Source organism: Protopterus annectens, chromosome 5.part1 (genome assembly GCF_019279795.1).
Source record: "Protopterus annectens isolate FY-2018-M chromosome 5.part1, PAN1.0, whole genome shotgun sequence".
In the NCBI taxonomy this organism is placed as follows: Eukaryota; Metazoa; Chordata; order Ceratodontiformes; family Protopteridae; genus Protopterus; species Protopterus annectens.
In genome coordinates this window covers 803,412,647-803,438,155 of record NC_056736.1, presented here as the reverse complement: position 1 = coordinate 803,438,155, position 25,509 = coordinate 803,412,647, and positions in this window count along the sequence as shown.

The following is a 25,509-nucleotide window of genomic DNA, read 5'->3' as shown; positions in this document are numbered from 1 at the left end:
AAGGATGTGAGGTTCCTCCTGCATGTTTGAGTTTTGATAATGCTTGACATGAAACATAGGGGAAATTAATGTATCTGAAGGAAATATATATTAAATCTGAAACTCTTCTGTCTTGGAAAAGTGCCTCTTCTCTGAGATACAGCAATTTTGAAACTGATATGCATAAGTAGTTGCATCACCCCATATTCAGGATGAAGTGGGCGTTGCCACCTGCAAAAATGCTTTTGTTTTGTAGCAGTGAGTTTCATATTTTATTACTACATTTCTACAGTCATGCTTGATGAGTTGGTGTTTTGTGACTCACATTATAGATTCAAAAAATTCTAGTAGGTGCCAGGGAATGTCTATATAATACCATTTTGTTTGTCTTGTTTGATAGGAAGTAAGTTACTCTTTCTTTGTTTATGAAAAGAAAACCACCTGGTAGACTATCTGGTTTCATGAAACTTAAGGTTATAGTTTTACTTTTGGCAGCACTTATCAGGTCTACAGTTGTATAAGAGATGTCACCCCTTCTATCTTTATCACTCTGACATATTTCTCTTGCTTATAAGCTTCTGCTGCATGCTTCTTTGGAGGCATGCAGTTCCAGAGAGGTAGGTGTGTATATGTGTGTGTGTGTGTGTGTGTGTGTGTGTGTGTGTGTGTGTGTGTGTGTGTGTGTGTGTGTGTGCGTGTGCACGTGTGCACATGTGTGCATGTGTGCATGCATGCGTCAGTGTGTGTGTGTGCTCGTGTATGTATGCGTGTGTGTGTACATGCGTGTGTGCATGTGCGCATGTTTGTGCATATGTGCACGCACACGTGTGTGTGTGTGTGCTTGTGCATGTGTATGTGTGTGTGTGTGCATGCATGTGTCAGTGTGTGTGTGTGTGTGTGTGTGTGTGTGTGTGTGTGTGTGTGTGTGTGTGTGTGTGTGTGTGTGTGTGTGTGTGTGTGCGTGTGCGTGTGTGTGCGTGTGTGTGCGTGTGTGTGCGTGTGTGTGCATGTGTGTGTGTGTGCGTGTGCGTGTGTGTAATGCACTAGTTAGGAATTACAGGTTGCTTAATTACTAAAACCACGATATACCAAACTGGAAATACAAAAGCACCATGAAAAAGGCCAGTATAATAAAAAAGCAGGCTTTATTAAAACAATAAAAAATACTGTATATAACTGTCAGAATTCTCTCTCTCTAGTACTTTGACAATAATGCCTTTACAGAGTATACCATTATTTCTTACTTCTTTTTCTTCTTCTTTCAGCTGCTCCCATTAGGGGTCGCCACAGTGGATCATCTGTTCCCATTTCTTCCTGTCCTCTTCATCTTGCTCTGTCACACCAACCACCTGCATGCCCTCTCTCACCACATCCATAAACCTTATCTTAGGCCTTCCTCTTTTCCTGTTACGTGGCAGCTTCATCCTTAGCACCTTTTTCCCAATATACTCTGCATCCCTCCTCAGCACATGTCCAAACCAACATAATATTGCCTTTCTGGCTTTGTCTTCAAACCTTCCAACCTGGGCTGACCCTCTAATATACTTATTCCTAATCCTGTCCACCTTTGTCACATCCAGTGCAAATCTTAACATCTTTAACTCTGCCACATCTAGCTCTGACTCCTGCCTTTTTGTCAATGCCAATGTCTCTAGCCCATATAACATAGCTGGTCTCACTGCCCTCTTGTAGACCTTCCCTTTCACTCTTACTGGTACTCATCTGTCACAAATTACTCCTGACACTCTTCTCCACCCACTCCATCCTGCCTGTACTCTCTCCTTCACCTCTCTTCCACACTCATCATTACTCTGAACTGTTGATCCCAAATATTTAAACTCATCCACCTTCACCACATCTACTCCCTGCATCCTCACCATTCCTCTATCCTCCCTCTCATTCACACACATATACTCTGTCTTAGTCCTGCTGACCTTCATTCCTCTTCTCTCTAGAGTATATCTCCACCTCTCCAGGGTCTCCTCCACTTGTTCCCTACTCTCACTACAGATCACAATGTCATCTGCAAACATAGTCCACGGGGACTCCTGTCTGATCTCCTCTGTCAACCTTTCCATCACTATTGCAACTAAGAAAGGGCTCAGAGCTGATCCTTGATGTAATCCTACCTCCACCTTAAATGCATCCATCACTCCCACCGCAGACCTCACCACTGTCACACTACCCTCGTACATATCCTGTACCACTCTTACATACTTCTTTGACACTCCCAACTTCCTCATACAATACCACAACTCCTCTCTAGGCACCCTGTCATTTACTTTCTCTAAGTCCACAAAGATGGAATGCAATTCTTTCTGATCTTCTCTGTACTTCTCCATCAACACTCTCAGAGCAAACATCACATCTGTAGTGCTCTTTCCTGGCATGAAGCCATACTGCTGATCACTAATCATCACCTCCCTTCTTTACCTAGCTTCTACTACTCTTTCCCATAACTTCATGCTGTGACTGATCAATTTAATCCCTCTGTAGTTACTACAGCTCTGCACATCACCCTTATTCTTAAAAATCGGTATCAAAACACTTTTTCTTCATTCCTCAGGCATTCTTTCACTTTCCAAGATTTCATTAAACAATCTAGTTAAAAACTCCACTGCCATTTCACCTAAACACCTCCATGCTTCCACAGGTATGTCATCTGGACCAACAGCCTTTCCATTCTTCATCCTCTTCATTGCTGTCCTTACTTCATCCTTGCTAATCTGTTTCACTTTCTGATTCACTATTCCCACATCATCCAACCTTCTTTCCCTCTCATTCTCTTCATTCATCAGACCCTCAAAGTACTCTTTCCATCTGCTCAACACACTCTCCTCACTTGTGAGTAGGTTTCCCTCATTATCCTTTATCACCTTTACCTGCTGCACATCTTTACTAGCTTGGTCCCTCTGCCTAGCCAATCGGTACAGGTCCTTTTCTCCCTCTATAGTGTCCAACCTTTCATACAACTCTTCATACGCCTTATCCTTAGCCTTCACCACCTCTCTCTTTGCCATGCAACTCATCTCCTTTTACTAGTGTCTACTTACTTTCTTCATCTCTCTGACAATCCCACTTCTTCTTCACCAACCTCTTTCTCTGTATACTCTCTTGTACTTCCTCATTCCACCACCAGGTCTCCTTGTCCTCCTTCATCTGTCCAGATGTCACACCAAGCACCTTTCTAGCCATCTCTCTTACTAGCTCTGCTGTAGTTACCTGGCTATCCCAGTCTCCACTCTCATAAACAGATCAATTGTTGAAAACTATGTGCCCAAACTCTGGAAAATAACCTATGTAACACCCATACATAAAGGCGGGACCTCCACTGAACTTAATAACTACAGACCCATTGCTTTACTCTCCCCTCTGGCCAAAATCCTAGAAAAATGCATCCATACCCAGATGCTAAACTATCTCCTAGACTGCAACATCCTGCCACCTACTCAGCATAGTTTCAGACCTGCCCATAGTACCACTACAGCTCTCCTCTGCTTCACAGACACAGTAAACCATCTCAAAAATGAAGGCCTGCAAGTATCAACTCTTTTTTTGGATATGTCCAAAGCATTTGATACAGTCTCACACCAAATCCTGCTAAACAAACTAAACTAATATCATCTATCTAATTCCACTCTTACATGGTTCCAAAGCTACTTAACTGACAGGTACCAAGCTGTGAAATGGGAAAATTCTCTCTCTCTCCTCAGCTTCCCATAACTATAGGAGTCCCACAGGGTTCTATCTTAGGACCACTACTATTCACAGTCTTCACAAATGACCTCCACACCTCCACACAGCATGCATCTATAATTCAGTATGCAGATGACACTACCTTAATCTGTGCTACACAAAACATTCCCACCCTCCTGCAAACAACTCAACTAGCATTCTCTGATGTTGAAAACTACCTTACCAAAGCCCAACATATCCTCAATCCAAAGAAAACTCAGCTTATGATTATAACCAGTTCTAACAAAAACACTAACAGTCAATTCACTATCTACTCCTCAAATGCTACTCCAATTGCTCCAGTGGCACAGGCTAAGCTATTGGGAATAACCATAGACTCCCACCTAAAATTTGATAGTCATCTGAACTTAACTATTAAAAAAGTACATGCCAAACTGGGGTCACTCTACCGTATCAAACCATTTCTTACCAACAACACAAGATCAGCCATCGCTCGCTCCCAACTTCTATCCACCCTACTCTATGCATCTCCCATTCTGACTAATCTCAACAAAACTGAACTAAGCAAAATGGAAGCTTGCTATAACAGAATTGCCCACTTTGCTGCAAATTGCTCATATAGAACTCATCACTGTACTGCTTTGAGACAGCTTCACTGGCTTGAACTGCCCAACCTCCTAACCTACAATCAGCTCTGCCTCTGTCATCCTATCTATTACCTCCCCAATAAGTGTCCTGCCTACAAAAACCTAGTACAACATCACTCAGCCAAAAGGCCTCTTAGATCATCAAGCAAACTACTACTAGAAGTCACCAACAGCTACAATAGCTTTGGAGATGCACTATATAGTAGTTTGGTGGCTAAAAAATGGAACTCTGTCCCTACTAGCATTCAAAACACATCAGCCAAAGCCTCCTTTAAAGACCTCATCAGGCAACATCTCAAGCAAAGTTGGCAGTGCCATGATTGCTCCCCAGGCTAGTGAAAGTGGAAAACATATACATACTAAATCTAGAGCAATTGATAATAGTTTTTCAATCTTACTCACAAACACTGGCTAATCTACAATGTATGTACTGTACCTGTGTACTATGTATTTATTCTACCTACATTCCAAAGTTCAGCTGTACACCACAAATCTATTACTTACCTTTATTTTTAAAATTAATATTTTTTTGATTGTTCTGTCCACTGTAACTGTTTGTGCCGCATACCACTGTAAAAACACGTCTCTTGTAATTGTGTGTATACTGATTATGTCTAAATAACTAAATGTGTCTGTAATTGTTTCTTTGTGGAGCTTTTCTCCCTGGGTCTCTGCTGAAAAAGGGCCTTTTCGTCTCAGTCAGACACCCCCGGTTAACAAATGTAAAATAAATAAATAAATATTCAGTAACTCTTCATTACCACCAAGTGCCTGTCTTAACTCTTCCCTGAACTCCACCTCACAATTATCCTTTTTCAGTTTCCACCATTTGATCCTTGGTGCTGCCTCCAACTCCTCCTCCTCTTCTTGATCACCAATGTCATCCTACAAACCACCATCCTATGCTGCCTAATCACACTTTCCTCTGCCACCACTTTACAGTCACTGATCTCCTTCAAACTGGCAATTCTACACAAGATATAATCCACCTGTGTACATTTCCCTCCACTCTTGTATGTCACCCTATGCTCCTTCCTCTTGTTAAAATACGTATTCACCACAGCCATGTACATCCTTTTCACAAAATCCACTACCGTCTGACCTTATGCATTCCTTTGCTTAACACCATACCTACACATCACTTCGTCATCCCCTCTGTTCCCTTCCCCAACATGCCCATTGAAATCTGCTCCAATCACCACTGTCTCACCCTTGGGTACAGTCATCACCACTTCATCCAAATCACTCCTAAAATTTTCTTTCTCATCTATCGCACACCCAACTTATGGAGCATATGCACTAACAACATTCATCATTACACCAACAATTTCCAGCTTCATAAACATCAGTCTATCTGACACTCTTCACCTCCAAAACACTCTTAGTGTACTGTTCCTTCAGGATAACCCCTATGCCATTTTTCCTCCCATCCACACCATGATAAAACAATTTGAACCCACCTCCAGTACACCTAGCCTTGCTACTCTTCCATCTGGTCTCTTGCACACACAATATACCAACCTTCCTTCTGTCCATCATATCAGCTAGCTCTCTCCCTATACCAGTCATACTGCCAACATTCAAAGTTCCAAACCTCACTACCACAGTCCGAGCCTTTACCTGCCTTCGGGCATGACTTCTCCATCTTTTCCTCCTTCGGCCAACAGTAGCCCAATTTCCGCCAGCACCATGCAGTACTGGTGGTGGCCGTTGTTAATTTGGGCCTCGACTGATCCAGTATGTATATCTGTACTGTTTTCCACATGTATGATTTGGCAAAATTTTACACCGGATGCCGTTCCTGATGCAATCCTCCCTATTTATCCAGGCTTTGGACCGGCACAAAGAAATGCACTGGCTTGTGCATTGAATTTACAAATTACTCAGGCTAAATTAGTCACTCATAGCTTATATTTCCAATTACATTCCCTGTTTATTCCCCCAGGGAATAGGGTACCATATTTTAAAATCAGAACAGTTTCTTTTTTCCATAACCTGTTTTTCACATTTTTGGTATTAATACCATCTAATAACTTGTTCCTAAAACCATAGCTAGTAAACCTTGAGGGTTACTATTATGTGCTTCTTTAAAATATACTGTTACTGGATTTTCTATCCTTCCTTTAATGACATCCCTTATATGTTCCTTTAATCTAGTTCCAAAGCTTCTCTTGCTTTCTCCGACGTAAAATTTATTACATGGGCATCATATCCCCTATACTATTTTTCCACTTTGACACCCATATGTTCCTTTTGCCTGGAATTTTTTTTCCATTAATATTCTCAAAGCTACCAGTGCTGAAATGGGTAAGTTGTACATTTTATTTTAAATCTTAATGGGAAGACAAATCTTCAAAACTACAGGGGTGCATTTTCAAGGAATATGAATTTTAAGGAAAGAGAAGTTTACTGTTTCTCATGCTAAGTTTGTTTTCAATGTGCAACTGTTTTGTTTAGCAAATGGTTGCCAGTGTTTGTGCAAGAACATGTCAAAGCAGTGTTAGTAGGTAACATACTTACCTTTGGGGCAGAAGGCTATCGGTTCTACTACCATATATTTTTTTTTAATTTCTCTAAGCCTTTTGGGTTTCTAATACCACAACAGGAATGAACCCCTTTCCTAAGTGAAAGTATAATTAAAGTTCATGTAATTAGTATTATTTCACTCTTTGATGTTAGCCAGAAGTGCTCTTCGCAGCACTGGCAATGTGTCCAGTACTGACTCCTGCAATTCATTTGGAGTTACATGTATCAGTAATATATCTAAGCACAATAGTAAATTCTTTTTTATAAGACCAGTTGATTCTATTACTATTGGAACTGTGTGGGTAACCTTCTTCCACATTGCCCTCATTTCTGCCTGCAAAATCCTGGCATTTTATGACTTTGTGTTTTTCCGTATATAAAACAGTTACTGGGTATAGCAATTTCAATGTTCAATGCTACTTTTGTCTTCTTTTCATGGACTACTATATCTGGTTTTCTCGCATCTATTTTTTTCAGCTGTTGGTAATAGGTGATATAGACCATCATTTTCTATAATGCTTTGTGGCTCATGTTTCTAATGTTTTTCAGCTAATTCAATAGTATAATGTTCACACAATCCCCAGTGCAAAAGTCTTGCCACATTATTATGCCTTTCAGTATACAGTTCTTCTGCCATTAATATATCACAACCAGTGATGTGTGCGACTGTTTCCAATTATGTTTTACAAAACTACATTTGCCTGCTTCTCCCCATGTTCAATGGACTTTGTAAACTAGTGTGTACATCATAGTCCACTGTCTTGGGCTGTTAATATTAACCTTTCTTCTTTTGGTTTAAATTCACCTCTCCTTACCCATTCCTGCATTCAGTCCTGATCAACATAGGTTCATAGGTTCGCCTTTCTTCTTTTGGTTTAAATTCACCTCTCCTTACCCATTCCTGCATTCAGTCCTGATCAACATGAGGTTGCTCCAAGTGTTTTCTGTACTTGCAACTATATTTATGAATTTTGCACATTTCTTGCCTTCGCATCACATCCTTCACTTTATATTCTTTCTTTTGTTTTCTGGCACATTCTGTTGCTGCCTGACTTTTAGGTCATCAGATTTGCATGAAGTCCTACAGGTGCAGATCTATACATGTAATCAGTTTTGAGGAGGCCCATATCTCCTTCAGAATGGAGAATATATAGTCTTGGTATACACTGATTTTTATAAATAATTTAATAAGCATAAAGCATATGTATTATTTACCTGTTCAACCAGTCCTACGCATTTTGGGGACAGTCAATCACTCCAAAACTATAAGGTAGACAGCAAGAGAAAACCTGTTTATATCATGGACATTGTTCCTAGATGTCAGCGCTGTTTTCAGTATTAATTTTAGTCTAATAAAATATTCCTTACTAAGTTTTATTTGCATTTGTTCATGTTTTATTGTTGATCCAGCATCAGTTCCCAAATATTTATGCACTCCCTCTTGCTCAATTCTTTGAAATCACATTCCTTCCCAGGCTGATGTTTTCTTGGTGATGCAGCTTTCCTGCTTTAAAAAATTGCTTGTGCACATTTATCAAGACCAAATGATATTCTTATTACACTTGAAAAAAAATTGACCACTTGCAAATGTGCTTTTAGTTTTTCACCTGTTGAACTATAGTTTTAAATCATCCACAAAAAGAAGATGATAAAGCTTTATAATTTGTTGCTTTCCAGAACCCACATCATAGCCATGGCCTAATTTGTTAAGTAGACAGTGTAATGGATTAAGGGCAAGACAAAAGAGCAGCAGTGACAAAGAGTCCCCTAGAATATCCCCCTTTTAATTTTTTTCCCCTGGAATAATAATTTGCCCTTTGTCATGGCTTAACTGAAAAGTGGTTTGCCATGGTTGCTGTAATGTAATCGATCAGTGTAGGGTGTATCTTATACATTTTTAAGCACTCTTTTATCCATGAATGTAGAATACTGTCAATTTTTTTTGTAGTCTATCTATGCCATACTTAGATTCTTCCCCTTATGACAGCTTTCCATTTTTATTTAATTTAACAACAAACAATCCTTTGTTTCATATGACTTTCTTTTGTTACTCTTTTGTTTTAATGCCATGATTGAGTTTTTTTCCTAAATAACTATAAACTCTGTTGGCATCTATTCCAGTTTATAGTTTGCACATCATCGGAAGACAAGTTATTGGTCTATAGTTTTTAAGATACCTTGGAGGTTCACTCTTATGTAGTAGTAATGTTCTTTCTGTTGTTAACTAGGTTAGTGTCTGTTCAGGGTTCTCACTCATGGATAAATCTTCATGTAAAGACGTTAATACATTTAGCCAGAAATTAGGTACTGCATCTGGGCCTGGAGTTTTCCAGTTAGAATCCTTTCTTATCTCTGTTTCAATCTGTCAGGTTGTTACTTCATCCAAATTTCATATCCTGTACATTTGAACTTCTTTTTTTTTTCTTTTACTTCTTCTATCCATTCAAAACCTTTGTTATGTTCCACAAGATCTTTATAGATATTTCTCCAAATGTATCTATTTCTTCTTTTTTAGTGGTGCTTCAATTGCTTTTGCCTTGTTTCCCAATTCTCTTTAAAACTTGTTTCAATCATCAATAAATTGCTCATATTGTACTTTTCTTTTATATTAATTTGCATATCTTCTTTGTCTTTCTGTCAGTGCTAATATTTTTAGATTAATATGTATAATTGATCCAAATCTGTTCTGATGCTGTGCATTGCTTTTATCATGTCTATCTTTCCGAGCATTTTTGTTGATATATTCCCTGTTCTATAGTCTTTGAACAGTGACATTTCTTGTCTTAACTGGTTTATAGTTTTCTCTGTTCAATGCTTCCATTATGGCATTTGACTTCTAGTCTTCCTTTCTCATACTGCCTTGTGGTTTTGTTGTAATAATTTATCTGTTATTAATTTAGCTGTAAAATAATATATCTTATGTACTTCTGTGATATTGCATGAAACTCTAGAAACAGTTCTAATTACTGTCTTCATTTGTTTTATCAAACTTCTAACTTTTTGGGTTTTATTGACTTTCTGTAGTCAATTTCTTTCATTGATCTTAGTATGTCTGCCCATCTCTATTACATCAAACGACTCTTCTCTCAAATCATTTTTTCTAAGCTGAGGGCACATTGTTTATTCTCCATTTCCTGCGGGCATTCTACAGAAAGTTCCAGAGCATCTTCCTGTGCTACATTCTCTTCAGTTTTATGATATCATCTGTTGCTCTTTCATATGGGAACTCACTGACTTATCACTCCACAACATTGACTCCATCAGAGTTGCCACAGTTTCCTGTTCCTTCCCTTGCTGTGCAACTCCAACTAAACTTTTGTGCTGGTTTCCTGTGGAAGGCTCCAAAGTATCTTCATATGGCAACTGATCAGATGTTTCCCACTCCACTGGTTTCTGCTTATTTAGGGGACCCATTGCTCTATTCTGTCGTGGTGTTATCAGAGATAGACATTCTACACTAAATACTTTACTTAGCAGGTAATCCATAACCTCACTTTCTACTTCTTTAACTTCTCCATTATTAATCCTCCTTTCTACTTTTCCTCTTTGCTTTCTTATTTTTGTATTGTAAAATTTTCCATACCTGGATGCTTTTGCCTATATTTCTCTTCAAATATCTGTGATGCTGTTCTTTTTGTACTGATCAGTTTTGCTCTCTCCTTTGCATAAATATTCCATTATATTACAACTCTTTTTCTTTCCCATGTCCATATTTCTTCTTCAGATGTCTCCTGCTTCTCCTGTTTCTCCGTACTTGGGGGACTTGTTCTATCATGCTGTGATATAACCTGTGTTAGACTTTCAACACTAAATCCTTTACTTTGCAGGTATTCCATAACTTCAGCTTTTGTTATTTTTTTTATTTCTACCTGACAAATCTTCTATTCTAAATTACCTCTTTGTGATCTTATATTTTGTACTTTTGAAATTTTCCATATTTGGAGGTCTTTGCTTGTATTTCTCTTCAAATACCTTTGGGGATTTTTTTTTGTACTGATTAATTTGGTTTTCTCCTTTGCACAAATATTGCACAATATCAGATCTCTCTTTCTTTCCCATGTCCATATTTCTTTTTTATACCTTTCAAAAATCTCTTTATATTTTCACACTTGCTCAGTCACTTATTTTTCCAAATGGCTCAATGTTTTTTTTGGTCTATATAACGTTTTTTTCATAAATCTGTTGTATTAATGAACACAAATTTTTATTTCAAGCTTCTGACCATTTTTGTTTCTGCAAGTATGTTTCTTTCCTCTAAATTTTCTCTTAACCCCAAATTTACTTATCTTCCATGCAGGACTAGCTTAGTCGTGCATGGAAGCGGCTGTTTAGGAGCAGGACGGCAGAGTGGAATGCATATTAATGAAGGCGCGCTATCTGAGCTCCAAATTGCAGGGGGTGTGTCTGAGAGCAGAGCATTCAGAATATACACTCCCCCGCAATGAAGAACAGCAGAAAGGTCAAAAGAATGAGCAAGACCACTCATACGTGTCCACATACCACCAGCAACATCCCCCCACATGTACAACAGCAATAGTAAATATAAAGAAAATAAACATACCATTTTTCTTTTTATGAATCCGTTTAAAGCTAACCATAGGTGCGCGGGTTTGCCCATCGCTTAGCAATGGTTAATGCAGCTTAAATGGCTGAAGAGGATAACAAGGAAGATTTATGCAACTAAAGCAATATAGCAATAGTGTAGTGGGCAGAGCATTTACCTTATGAGTAAGCATTCCTTGTTCGAGTCCCACTACAGCACATTCCATTTTCCATGTCAAATAACGTTATGATCAATATTTTAGTTGCATAACCTACTAAATAACATATATTTGTGAACTTGAGTATTGCATTAAATGCAGATGTGAGGTGTCAGTGTCATAATGTTGCAAAGTCTACAGATAATCACATGCGCCCCATACAGTATATGTACACAGGAATCATGGATACAAATTGAAGGTAAAATGTGTAATGAATGATAACACCATACAGCTTCGAAATCTTCCATCTTCCCAAGAACAATTAGACATTACTGTCTAAATCAGTGCAGTTGTAAGTGGGAGTAAGCACTCGTAAGCAAGTGAAGGTGCTATTAAGCAGTAGTAAGCATATGTAAGCACTAGTAAGCGGGTTTAAGCCTGTTTGCACAGGGATAAGCAATGCGCACACAGGTTAAGCAATATTGAAGCTAACTCTCTGTAAGCATATTTAACCAAAGCTTAGCATAGCTTACCCTCATGCAAACCCTCGCAAACCTGTTTACAAATGCTTAAAAGTGCCTTAATCACTCTGTATGTAACAGCCCTTGTTCTACCCAGCAACAAAAGAAACAGTCTTGTAGGTCTTGAACCCAGGACCATACACACTACAGTCACAGCAGTTAACCACCAAGCCATCACAGCAATACATAAGGATGAGGTATCACCAAACAAATCCTCACTATAGTAAAATCAAACTGAACATGTGAAAGGAATCAGTATATAGTCAAATGTTCTATAACCCACTACATAACAGAAATATGTGAACTGGAGTACTGAAGTACACCCACATGTGAGGTGTAAATGTAATAGAGTGTTGAAGTCCCCTACTAAACATAAGGACCCCATACAGTGTATGTACACATGAAACATGGATACCAGACATATATATAAGATGTAATGAATAATAAATCAATGCCAAAAAGCAAATATAATGCAAAATCAAATTTAAGTAACGCTAAGCATTGCACAGGCCAGCTTAGGAGGTGTAAGCAATGTTTACGCCAGCTAACTCAGTATGCCCAGTGGTATACCCCTTTAAACAATGCCAACCTTAAATAAGCATGTTTGCCAATAACGTAGCCTTTTCAAAACTGGCCAATCGTGGCAAAGTGTGAGAATTCATCCCTATGTAAACCCAACAGGTGGGAATACATCTCATAACTGGTTGTAGCTTCTCTTGCTGGCACCATGGCAGAAAGGGGAGAGGGAGTGCACTTCTGGGTGCAGTGCTGGGGAATCCAGGTGTCCAAAGTCACGGCAGGACTCCTTGTCAAAGACCATGAGCAGAGACTGCTGCAGGGCCAGTACCAGGGTTCACAATATAAGGCATAAGCCTGGGTCCATCTCGCCCATGACCTCACTAGTGCCACTGGCATACCCTGAACTGGTGAGCAGGTCAGGCATCACTATGCTGACCTAAAGCAGCATTAGGGTGATCTCTTGGAGCAGTGGATCTAAGAGGCTAGAATGGCAGAGGCTGTCCCAGCTGTATCACTCCACTACATGTGTAATAATTGCCAGCTCATGTATATTATGGATAGGTATGGCTAAATATTCCTCTTATGTCCTTCACATGGCAAGTGAGCAGGCCATGAACCAGGAAGCCCATGGCTGTCACCTGAAGAAGTTGAGATGTGAGGCAGGTCAGTAATACTCTTGCATGTACTGTCATCGGAAATAAATCTAAAAGCATTAGTAAGGTAATTGCCAGTATAAAACCTGTATTGTTTAAGGCACGTACAGCATACACCGGGGAATATGGCAGGAAGAGTCTCATATAGTTTGTGTGTAAATAGAAGCATAATAGCCTGACAGTAAAGGTCTAACTGCTGGACTGCATGTTTATACTCTGATATCATATGGTAATGTAGATTTGCAGTCACTTAATAGCACTGTTACCCACACTGTGCAACATTAATAAAAAGTGTAGGAATGTCTATATATGACTGGTGTAATCCCTAGAGGTCATTTAGTACAACTGAGGGACACATAGACAGAAAACAGTGAAAAGGCAAACAAAAAAATCCAAACAGCACATGCAACTAAGATGTGAACTGTTGTATTTTTAGCACACACAGCCATGGTTCGAATCCTGGCAGTGGTAGTAGTCTGCATACATAATCATACCCCAAAACTGTACAGATATGTCCAGAATGTCCAGTAAAGTGGCCCATATCTGCTGCTTGTCACCCTGTCCCCCTGGGAAATCAGTGGGATGATCCCAGATGTATAGGCAGCAAACAGGAAATACAACTGATTGACACACATCTATGAGAACAAAGCTGGCACACCTGCAACTCCCCAAAATCTTATGACAGTCCCATTTATACCCCCACATTGTCAAGCTGTGGCCAGAGTGTGTACAGTAACAGAGGGAGATGTATGTGTATAATAGTAATGTGCAATCTGGTACCTTATGTGGCAGCATTCAGGTAGTGCTAGCAAACATTGCTCCCACAGGTACGTCGGATACAAACACTGTGCCAAGAAATAAAAAGCTTGATACCCTGGACTGGTACTTTTTACTCTGGTATTGCATAGAGTTGTAAGTGTTGCAGTTGCTGTGAATAATAAGGTATCACTGATCACTGTCACCCACACTGTGCTACATAATATAACTGTGTAGGAAAGCCTGTATAAGAGCATTGTAGGTCACTAACGGTTGAAGAAGGCAATAATCTAGATATGTCCCAGTTCACCTGCATGTGGTCAAGACATGGTCAGAGTCTGTGCAGAAAGAGATGGTCAGGTATGTGCACAACATCAACCTGGAATCTGGGAGTATGTGTAGAAACAGTTAGTATTAACAAACATTTTCTACACAGGTATACCAGGTAAGAGGTGTATACTGCAGGTAAAACCAGTTCATGTATAAAGATGATGACAGCCATATCACTATCCAAACTAAGCCAATAGGGTAGTGTAGTAATGCTTGTAAGGTACAGATAACAGCACTGACTAGGAAAGTAATGGGAATATATTAGTTGTTAATTGACATCTTCCTCCCACCATATCTCCAACAATAAACTAAATACCCACTTCAAATGGTATGTAATGACTTCACTGTTCTGTTGGAACATATGTCCTATTGGTTGATAATTATTTAAATCTGTTTCCATGCATGTGCTGTGTTGCAATACTCCAACATTGGTGGCATGGTGCCATCAATGTATCTACATGCTGTTGTTATTACCACTGTGGTCCCATATATGCATGTATTCTGTTTCTTATGCAACTGATCTGTATCTGGTGTCTGGGTTAATGGGAATATCTATGCATGCTGTTATACCTAACCTTGGAATCTGTTGACTATTACTCACCCACATATGTCGATACACCATAAACACCATAGCATGTATGGGAATGTGGGTCCCAGCAGACCCACCTGTTCCACCTCAGCTGGCCGTGGCACCAGGCACCAGCACATCTGGGGCCCAACCCGGGACCTCCTTGTCCATTGGTCCTGCACCACCTTTGGGTGGAACCACCTCAGGGGATGAGGCTTGCTCCCCCTGAGAGTGGGTGTGGACAGGAAGCTGTCAACAGTCGCTAGGTCTGGGTCATGGTGTGGAGAGAGCTTGAGCAGTTTGGAGATCTTCAATGCCAGCTAGAGGGCCATGTGTCATGACTAGAGGGTCAGCCTGGCTATCCGACTCAACCTCCAGCACAGCCACCTTCGGGGCCGTGAAGGTGCAGTTGTGACTGCCCATAGGTGGGAATCTCAGTCCCACTGTTTCCACTAGGCGGCTCATGGGCTTCCACTTACCCAACACCCCTCCCCATCGAGGTGTTTACCCCCCACATGTGTTATATACCACCCCTGTATGTGTCTTGTTTGTCTTCTCTGTTAACCTACTCAGCCTACCTCCCTAAATATACCTACTATCACTCCCAACATCCCGCTCTCACCTGAAAGAAAAGGTCAATCTGTTCCCAAAAAAATATTGCCGCATATTAAAATATTGCCGCATATTAAAATATTGTCCATTTTGCACATGTGTCCACTGGACACATGTAATCTGGTCTAATTGGCATCACAATATATTAATGTTGTCCTCACCTCTCTCTCAGGGGTTTGAGTGTCCAAATTTACCTCCAAAGTCAGTGCATATGCACAGCTGTTGCTGTAGAAGAAATGGGCAGCTATGGACATTCCCTACACCTTCCTGTACATCCCTAGCTATTTTCCCCTGCTGTCTTTCCCTCTTTGTGCCCCTTTTTCACCACTTTCCTATCAACCCTTTTTTCTTTTCTTTTAAAGAAATTAGCATGGGGGTAAGCAGGAGTAAGCACTTTTTAGCAGCAGTAAGCTAAGCCTGTTTGGGCAGGGGTAAGCAATGCCTACACAGGTATAGCAATTTAGAAGCTGAGTATAAGAAACTGTAGCAGGAAGTTGGCAGTGCTTACCTCCGTGTGAACACATGCAAACCCGCTTACAACTGCTTAAAAGTGGCTTAATCACTCTGTATCCAACAGTCCTTTTTCTGTCCAGCAACAAAATAAACATCCTCTGCAAGGCTTGAACCCAGGACCCTGCAAACACCATAGCCAAAGTGATTTACCACTAAGCTATGTCTGATATACATAACCTGAATGTTTTCACAAACATATCATCCAGCACAGTCATTCAGCAGTACAGGAAATGTATTTAAACATGTAGGTTGACAGTGGCCTTTCTTTTGACACTCACATTGCTAAGGTGGTTAGAAAGACCTTCTACATTGCCCACCTGATCATGAAGGGATTCACATCCAGATCTAGTGAGGTCATTGTTCCCCTGTACTCTTCACTTATCAGACCAATGATCGAGTACAATGCCCCATTCGGGATGTATCTCACCCGACATCTGCAGCAATTGGAGAGACCCCAAAAGTTCCTCACCAAAAGGATAAAGGGACTCCAAAATCTGTCATATGCTGCCAGATTGAAGAAACTCCAGCTCTATTCAGTCGCATACCGTCTGCTCAGAGGTGACATGTGCCTGACATCAAGGCCATGTCCAACCTGAATTAATGGACATGCTCCACCTCAAAAATCCAAATCCACCAAAACCACTAGAGCAAGCGACTTAAACCTTAGCACGGATATAAATAGGATGTGCTGGAGGGATAGATTTATCACTCAGAGACTCCTATGCTGTGGAATAAAATCCCGGTCCATGTGAGGCAGAGCACCTCACTGACTCTGTTCAAGAGAAATCTAGACCTGTGGATGGGAGATCGTAGGTTTACCCCAGGAATCAACTCTGTGTCACTGCTGGACAGAGGCACAACAAACTAATGGGCACAGTATTTTTTCATATAAGGGGTGGCGTAAGCCACAATAATTTGGGCTAGGCTTATAAATGCCTTAGGGCAGATAGCCTAGTATAAACCTATGAACCTATGAACCTATGAAGATGTGTGTGTGTGTGTGTGTGTGTGTGTGTGTGTGTGTGTGTGTGTGTGTGTGTGTGTGTGTGCATATATTCATATCTAAATAGATACATACATATCTATATATGTGGATATAGATCTAGATATAGAAATGCATGCATATCTATATATATATATATATATATATATATATATATGTATGAACATACATACATACATATGCATACATCTATAGATATATATGTCTACATCTATATGTATATATATATATATATATATATATATATATATATATATATATATATATATGTATACACATATGTAACTACACATACACACAGAGATATGTATAGGAAGATACATATGTAGAAGATGCACACAATACGGAACAGCCACTATGACTACAGTTACCACCTTACCAACTGGACAATGTATGAGACATCCATATAAATGACCCACAGAGAGGTCAAAGGATATAACAACACACATAGGTTTGCATACATCAGAAAGCTTTAGTTGTGTACTATTACAGTTGTATATGCCATGTCATATAGCTGTTTAGACACCGACAACCATATAAACAGAGTAATGCAACTGTGAAGCAGTTATACAAATACAGTAGTCTGGAAATGTTTACATATGTTGTTGTTCAGGCTAAGGCCTTCAGGTAGTACACTAGTAAACACAGACTGGACCACAGGATACCAAACAATCAACAGTAAGTAATGCAAATGTATAGTACAGCAGCATCTATCTATACTCTGTACAGAATCCTTAGGGGGTAAAGACCTCAGTTGACACAATGGGATGTATCTGTTACATAACAAGGCATAACTGACACCATCACAATCACACTGACAAACAGAACAGTCTGTATGGTAGGAGGCAGTAGGCCTGCATTTACCCAAGGTGAATTGCATGATAATGTACATCCAGATACCTTAAGGCAGCTTACCCCTGATACCCCCACATGTTGTAAAAGCCTAGGTTAGTTATGGTGCATCCCCCCCACCAGACTCAATAATACAGGGCCATATATCACTGTTACATACACTGGCCTCTGGAGTGCATAAGGGCAAACATGTATTGTGTAGCTGAAGCCCACACATATATGGATCCAACCCCACAGTATGTGTGGGGGACACAACAGCAGTGGACTGATGGCAGGAATGGCAGCATGACATCCACACAGCCCACTACATAGCAACCCCTGACAGCATGTCATATGTACAAAGCCTGGTATGTAGGTGGAGGACAGAGGCTGGATCACAGGCCCATATATGTAAAACTGTTGTCATACACTAAGCAAGTTGCTGGTGTTACAGGATAGTCTCCAATATACCCTTAGTCAGGAATACGAAGTTAGAAACATAAGTGGATGTAGCCATGTACTGATAGCACTCAATGCACACACACTGCCAGTGATATATCTGACACAAGACCTGTGTGGTGGACAGACAAAACATAATAGGCACACATCTGGCCATCAAGGGGATAGGCTCACAGTTGAGAGCTAGGTAGACAGACTGCATTTCCAGTTAAACTAGTATGTACACACAAACCCTGTAACACCTGTGCTATACAATGCATACAACAACACTGCTCACACTCTGTCTGTACTTCTGGAATCTCCTACAGATATGTAGTTGGCCTGAGTGTGCAGGTTCTCCTGTAAGAGGTATTGCTACCTGCTGTCTGGAACACTGCTGCCCACACACAGGAAGGATGTCCATCATACAGGAAAGGTAAAGGGGCCATGCCAACAAGATATAGGGATTTATAGTAGTTGGTTACCATGACAGTGGTAATTGGAAGTACTACACAGCATGCTGCATAGAGGTAGCAAGTGGAGGACACTGATTGGTGCAAAGGCCATCACATGATATGTGCATCACCTACAAATTCCATGCTTCAATCTTTGCAAATCAGCTCATTCCATTTACTCGAGAAAGACTGAGAGAGAGAGAGAGAGAGAGAGAGATATAAGGCTTATGTATGTAACTGACCTTAGTACTTGGTACATAATAATGGGATAGATGATATGGAATGATTTATATGTGTCTTCAGGCATTGTTGCTGTAATGATGTTCAGCTGAACAACTACTATGGACAGTAGAGTCCGTCCCTGTGGGTAGTGGGCCATATCCGTCAACCGTGCAGAACAGCACTGACTGATAAGATGTAAGCCATCATAGTGTGTGTTGTGTAATGGGAAGTATGTATATTACATGGCTAATAGCTGGTGGTGGAAGTAATGCCATTATGATGGACATGTGGGTTCCACAGCCCACCTCTTGCATGATACTCAGATTAACCTGTATTGTAGCATGCAGGAATGTCATAGGTGTGCAATAGGGTTACCTGCAATCTGGCCTTACATATACCCCCCCCCCCGAATGTCAGGCTATGTCCATATGTGGCACCTGTCTGTGTTGTAGGAAGGCAGAACAGTGCAGCTGTGCAGGAAGGTGTTGTGAGATTGTGGACTTGATGTCTGAATGTACCCCACATATAGGTATGCATACATGTACATATATATATATATATATATATATATATATATATATATATATATATATATATATATATATACATATACGCACATGTATGTCCACAAATATGCAGATACCCATGTGTAGACATATATATGCGCACATATATACATCACATATATCTACACATATATAGATATATACCTATATGCATGTCTACATATTTACAAACACATACACACACATATTGTTATATAAATACATGTTCCTATATTACTACCACAGTGCTGCATGCTATGTGTGAGGAAACAGCACACATAGTAATACACACAGATGTCTACAGCTGTCAGTGTGAGCAAATGGATGGGTATGTCACATGTGAACCCCTTGTTGGGACAACATTGCCCTTATCTGTGAAGTATGGAATGGTAATATGGTGATGTATAGCAGGTACAGTTGTGGAGGTGGTCAAGATTGGTAGATATAGAGGACAGCCTACAGAGGTGGTATGTGACACATGTGGTGGGTAAACACCCTGGAGTGTGTGTGGTCTATGATGTGGACGGCCCATGGGTCCAAATATGGACACAATGGGAACAAGCCTCCAACCCATTGCTACTCACAACAGTAGTCCATGATGTGAAGGTGCCTGGCCTAGATGCTAATCAGGAGGAGCATGTCAGCCCTGTGAATGTTTACTGTGTGCCTCAAGGTGATGTAGCACATCCCACATGTGTCTGTGGATCCCGTTATGGAACAGATCCTGGACCTGACCTCAGGGGACAGGAACATTGTCTGTGTGTGCCCCCCAGGGGGATAACATCCCCTGGATTGGTTCCACCTGACGGTATTGCTGGACCAGTACATGACGAGGACCCAGGGTGGGACACATATGTGATGTGGCCTGGTAACATGGGCAGATGAGGTTTGGAAAGGTGGTTCTGCTGGCCAATAGTACACATACATGCTATTGTGTCACTGTTATAGAACATATGTTGGTAGTAATAGTCTACACAATCCCAGAACATGTCCAACAGCATGCATAGATAAACGCAATAATACAGTATGTCAGATGTGCAGCACACACATAGCAAGTATACCACAGGCATATATGGAACCACTGTGGCCTGACAATGGCATGAAGGTAAATAGTCTGCAACAGCCCAGCAATGATAGTGTCCACACGGGGAACTTCATGGCTACAAACACATTGCACAAAGCGTGGTAAAGTACAATATCTGCCCCACTGGTAGGTATGCTGTAGCCATATCTATTGAGTTGTGTGTACAATTTGTTATAATTGATATGGTGGGGGGGGGTGACAATGATGTGCATTAAGAACTGTGGTAACCTTGCTGCATGACTTGCTCACACCTGTGTCCATCTTTATGTCTTTCAGGCACAATGTCTTATGGAAGGCTGCCAGCCTACACAGCAGCAGAAAATGAAATCTTGCTGAATGGACTCATACAGCACTATGTGACCTTGTTTGGCTGGGCTGCCCATGATCAGCAGGAGTGGACCGTGCTGTGGAATGACCTAGTCCACAGGGTCGATGATGCTGGAATGCACAGTCGCAATTATAAGCAGGTCCAGCATCATTGTTCTGACCTGCTTTGCAATGCCCGTCAGCATGCTGCTGCAGTCCAGGGGGATCACCTCACCATGGGGGGGGTCATGCCACCCATCCCCCCTGCCACGTGTGGAGGAGCTCCTGTCCAGTCTTGTGGCACCTGCCCATCCGGCCAGCCATCAACCACTGGACACCTTTGTGGAGGTGGGTGCCACCCACACACCAGCCGTGGAGCGTGCATGTAAGGCCACAGGGCACATCCGTAGACCACTGTTGCGTATACATCCACATTGGTACAGGTAGATCATGCATATCTGACATGTCATAGATATATTTTGTTGCTGCATAGTAGTGATAAACAGATGTCCATATGTGGTAGTATTGTGGAAATGTACTGATGATGTATTGTAATACTGCACCCACCCTGTAGCAATGCCACAGTTATTGCCACTGACTTTGCATCTCTCACCTTCTTATGTAAGTCCCTCCAGGATTCCACTAAGGCAGCAGCCTGTAGCTGGCGAGTATGGTTTATGTAGATGCTTGTCAATACACTGGGCATGTAATGGTGATGGTATATTCCATGCACACATCTAACACATCTACCCAGAATGCATGCTGTACATGTGCATATATTGTTGCTGTGAAAGGCACAGCATCACAGGGATGACCATGATGGGGTATTGGAAGGGTATGTCAGACACCTGCATGATAACTAACATCCTGTCACTGTGGAATGTGTCCACAGGGAGTAACATAATGGTGGAAGACATTTCCTACAGTAGGAACATGTTTGGAATAACACCCATATACAGTGTAACACCAGTGTATATACCTGTAAGACAATGGCAACTGCTGCAGAGATACACTATGATATAAGGTATTACAGTGGTCCACATTATCAGCTGGGACTAGGCTGTAACATGTGGTGTTCAGTGTATGGGACACTGCAAAGTGAAACACATGTGTAGGGCTTACTTGTCATGCATCTGCAAAAAGGCTGTAGGAGGGGGAAGGGGTGTCAGCATGACACACCAGTGCACTGCAGCAGGGATCCTAAGGATGCAAAGAATGGCTGTATCTGCAAATAGTAAGGTTCAGGACCTGTGGCAGCTGTAACCCTACCCCCACAGCAATAGTGACGGCAGTGTGTGAAAACCAAGGGATGTGCACGAGTAGACTTTGCAATCATGCAGATTAGGGGGACATCTGTAGGGCAGACTGAAAATACACTGGCAAATGCAGATGGCCCATGCTGGTATACCCGTTCCAGGAGTAGTGACTGCTGTAGTACACACAACAAGAGGTGCGACAAACCCTCATGATAAGGGTGTGCACATATATGCCCACACAGTGTGCATGCATCATGGTTAGCATCCGTACACCTAACACATTCCATAGACAGTGCATGTGAAAGTACAGGACATATGTCACATATCGGGTTCATGTACTGTTAAGATATGGGGTGATGTGGTCACATAGCAGATCAAGGATGGGTGCATCATTTCAATAAGGGTGTGTACACCCCCCATAGCCATGGTATGCTCTGATGGTTGTCAGTGTAAGAGTATTGGATTGCTCATACATGATCCGCTGATGTTGAGAGCTGTGAATCAGACATCAGGCATTCACAAATTGCATCTGTCCACATATCATCCCAGGTATGTGTTGCTGGAAAACATAGGGACTGTGAACATTAACGCTGACATAACAGACACAGTAGAACATATTCAGCAATGGGCTTTACACCTGTGAGGTGTGGTGCACAGTACTTGGCAGGGTGAAGAACAGGTGCACTGCAATACTGTGTACATGGGTGCAGTGGTATCCAGGGGAAGGGTCTTCACTTAGTGACACAGCACATGTATCACACACATGTATACTGTTGCTAGCATGGATTGACTATAGGTGCAGTGCATGCTGTTGAGTACCAATGTTATGCATGTTATAAAAGGGGTAATAGGAGGACTGTGTGTACTATAATTGTGCAACCTCACCTGTATGTGTGTGTGTGTGCATCCTGGTGGGTAGTTAGTTTGTCTGTAGGGTCACTCTGGTGAAGTGGAGGGAGGTTGATGCATATAGGATGCGTGTGTGCATGTGTGTGTTTGTGAGGCTAGCCATGTATGCACATGTGTGATTGTGGGGTGTTCATACTGTAATACCTCCCTCTGGGATTATGCAGTACATGGACATGGACTGCCACATTACACACCAGGAATACTTGTTATGTGTGTAATCACAAGACAGCTGATAGTATAATATGGTCTGTAGCATGGAACAGGCATTGAGAGGGGAGGTAGACATCAGGTACACCCTTAATTTCGCATTCAGCAGAGAAGTCACCTACAACTCACGTGTGTAGCACTACAGATGCATTGGGGGAAGTACTAGTCAACACCAGGCAGTGTATCCAAATATACAGTTGTTACATGATAGGCTGATTGAGCAGCATATCTGGTATGTACTGAGCATTACATACACGTGATGCACCAGTGCATGATATTATGGATAGAACATAGTAGCCCACACATATAGGGGCCATGATAATGATGTCCAGACATACACAGGGTGAACACCGAATGACAGAAGTGAGGCCATCTGAAACCACTACACACAGGTCAGGCAGGTAATGTTATAACAGGTCTTGTGTTGTGATCGCTTGTGTAGGCATTTAGAGGGCTGATATGTTAATGAGTGATATCTATGTGTGTATGTTACCAAGTGTGATGCAGGATGGGGTACACATGGACATATACGTCGGACTGTCTGTAAAGTCACAGACAGGTAGGTGTGTGTGTTTGTGTTTTTGTGTGTGTGTGTGTGTGTGTGTGTGTGTGTGTGTGTGTGTGTGTGTGTGTGTGTGTGTGTGTGTGTGTGTGTGTGTGTGTGTGTGTGTGTGTGTGTGTGTGTGTGTGTACTGTTAGGCAATGCTGTACAGGTTTTAAAGTGCATTTATTGTTTCCCCCCACAGGTGGAGAGGTGGGACAGGGTCCCTCCTGCATGTAATCTGATGTTGGAGTTTATACAGACACAGAAGATGATGACACTACTGTTGAGGCACAGGTGGGGTTGTCAGGGGTTGATGCTGTACCATCATTTAACATCCCCCTTTTAGCCACCCCAACCCCACACACAGTTTCAGTGCCTATACATACCCCAACATCAGTGGCCATAGCAGAGGGACAGCTGGCATTTGGTGGCAGTGCAAAGGAAAGTGTGGTAACCATGCCTACTGTGTCTGGTCGCAGCAGGCAGAGGCAGATGTCTAGCAGGCACCACATATACAGATGTCCCAGGGTGCTCATGGTAGGGCTGCTGGACATCGTGCCCCTGGCAGAGGTGACACAGCTGGTTCCAGCAGGTGCATGTTTCAGGCTGTCATGTTGGCTCAGTCATGTACGGAATGTTACACCAGACAGGGCCTGAGGCTGCAGAGGGCTGCTCTCACATCTGTAAGCGACAACATCCGTGAACTGTCTGGGCCATCTGTGCTTATACCGAGCTCATGGATAGATGGCATGGTGAGATGATGGCCTTCATAACCCGTGGTATGTCCATGCTTGAACGTGTGGTGGGGGTGTGTCGACGGCTGTGTGGATGTAGGCCAGCAACACCAACAGCTGGCAGTCAACATGGACATGTTAGGAACCCAAGGGGCTCCCATAGTGGCAGTACCAGCCCCGGCAGTACAGGGGGTGCTGTCCACACCACACCACAGCAGGCCACATGCACGTGGTCCTGGCCAGTCCCAAGAGGGACTTGGTACCAGCCGACATTTATCATCAGCAGGTGAGAGTAGCACATTGATGCCTGCACCTGGATGTGCCCATGGAACCCTTGGCAGGCACAGTCCATGTGTCCATGGCTGGAGGCAGTGAACTGCACTCCCTGCCAACTATAGTCTGCAGCTGTCCATAAACACCTGTGTAGGGCAGCCACATGGCAGAACTGTGTGCATGTATACCCACACACTATACAAACACACCTAGGGCAACTCCATATGTACACATACCTCATCACCACACCCAGCTCACCTCAGTACACCCCTCAGCCACGCACATGGTGTCAAATGTATGGCTCACCCCTCTGTTTCTGGCAAACCAACACACCCTTTGCATATGATATCTGTGCCAGATCCCTGTCATCCATACCATCAATGCATGGACAGGCTAATAAGGTTCTGATGCACATGGTGACTGTACTACAGTGTACCACAGTACTGGAGTGTAACTTGTAAGAAGTGAAGTATAATGCATATATGTCAGGTAGTGTAGCCATCCAGCACAGATGCATTTTAGCTGTTAGTAACACTGGTTGATTGCAGTCTCTATAATGTTATCCATCTGTGTTGTAGCTGTACATGTGTCATCATGAGGATGTTCTGCAGTCATATTCCACAACAGGGTATGGCACTGTGGTGACAGCATGGCTGTGACATATCTGGGATACAGTTGAACA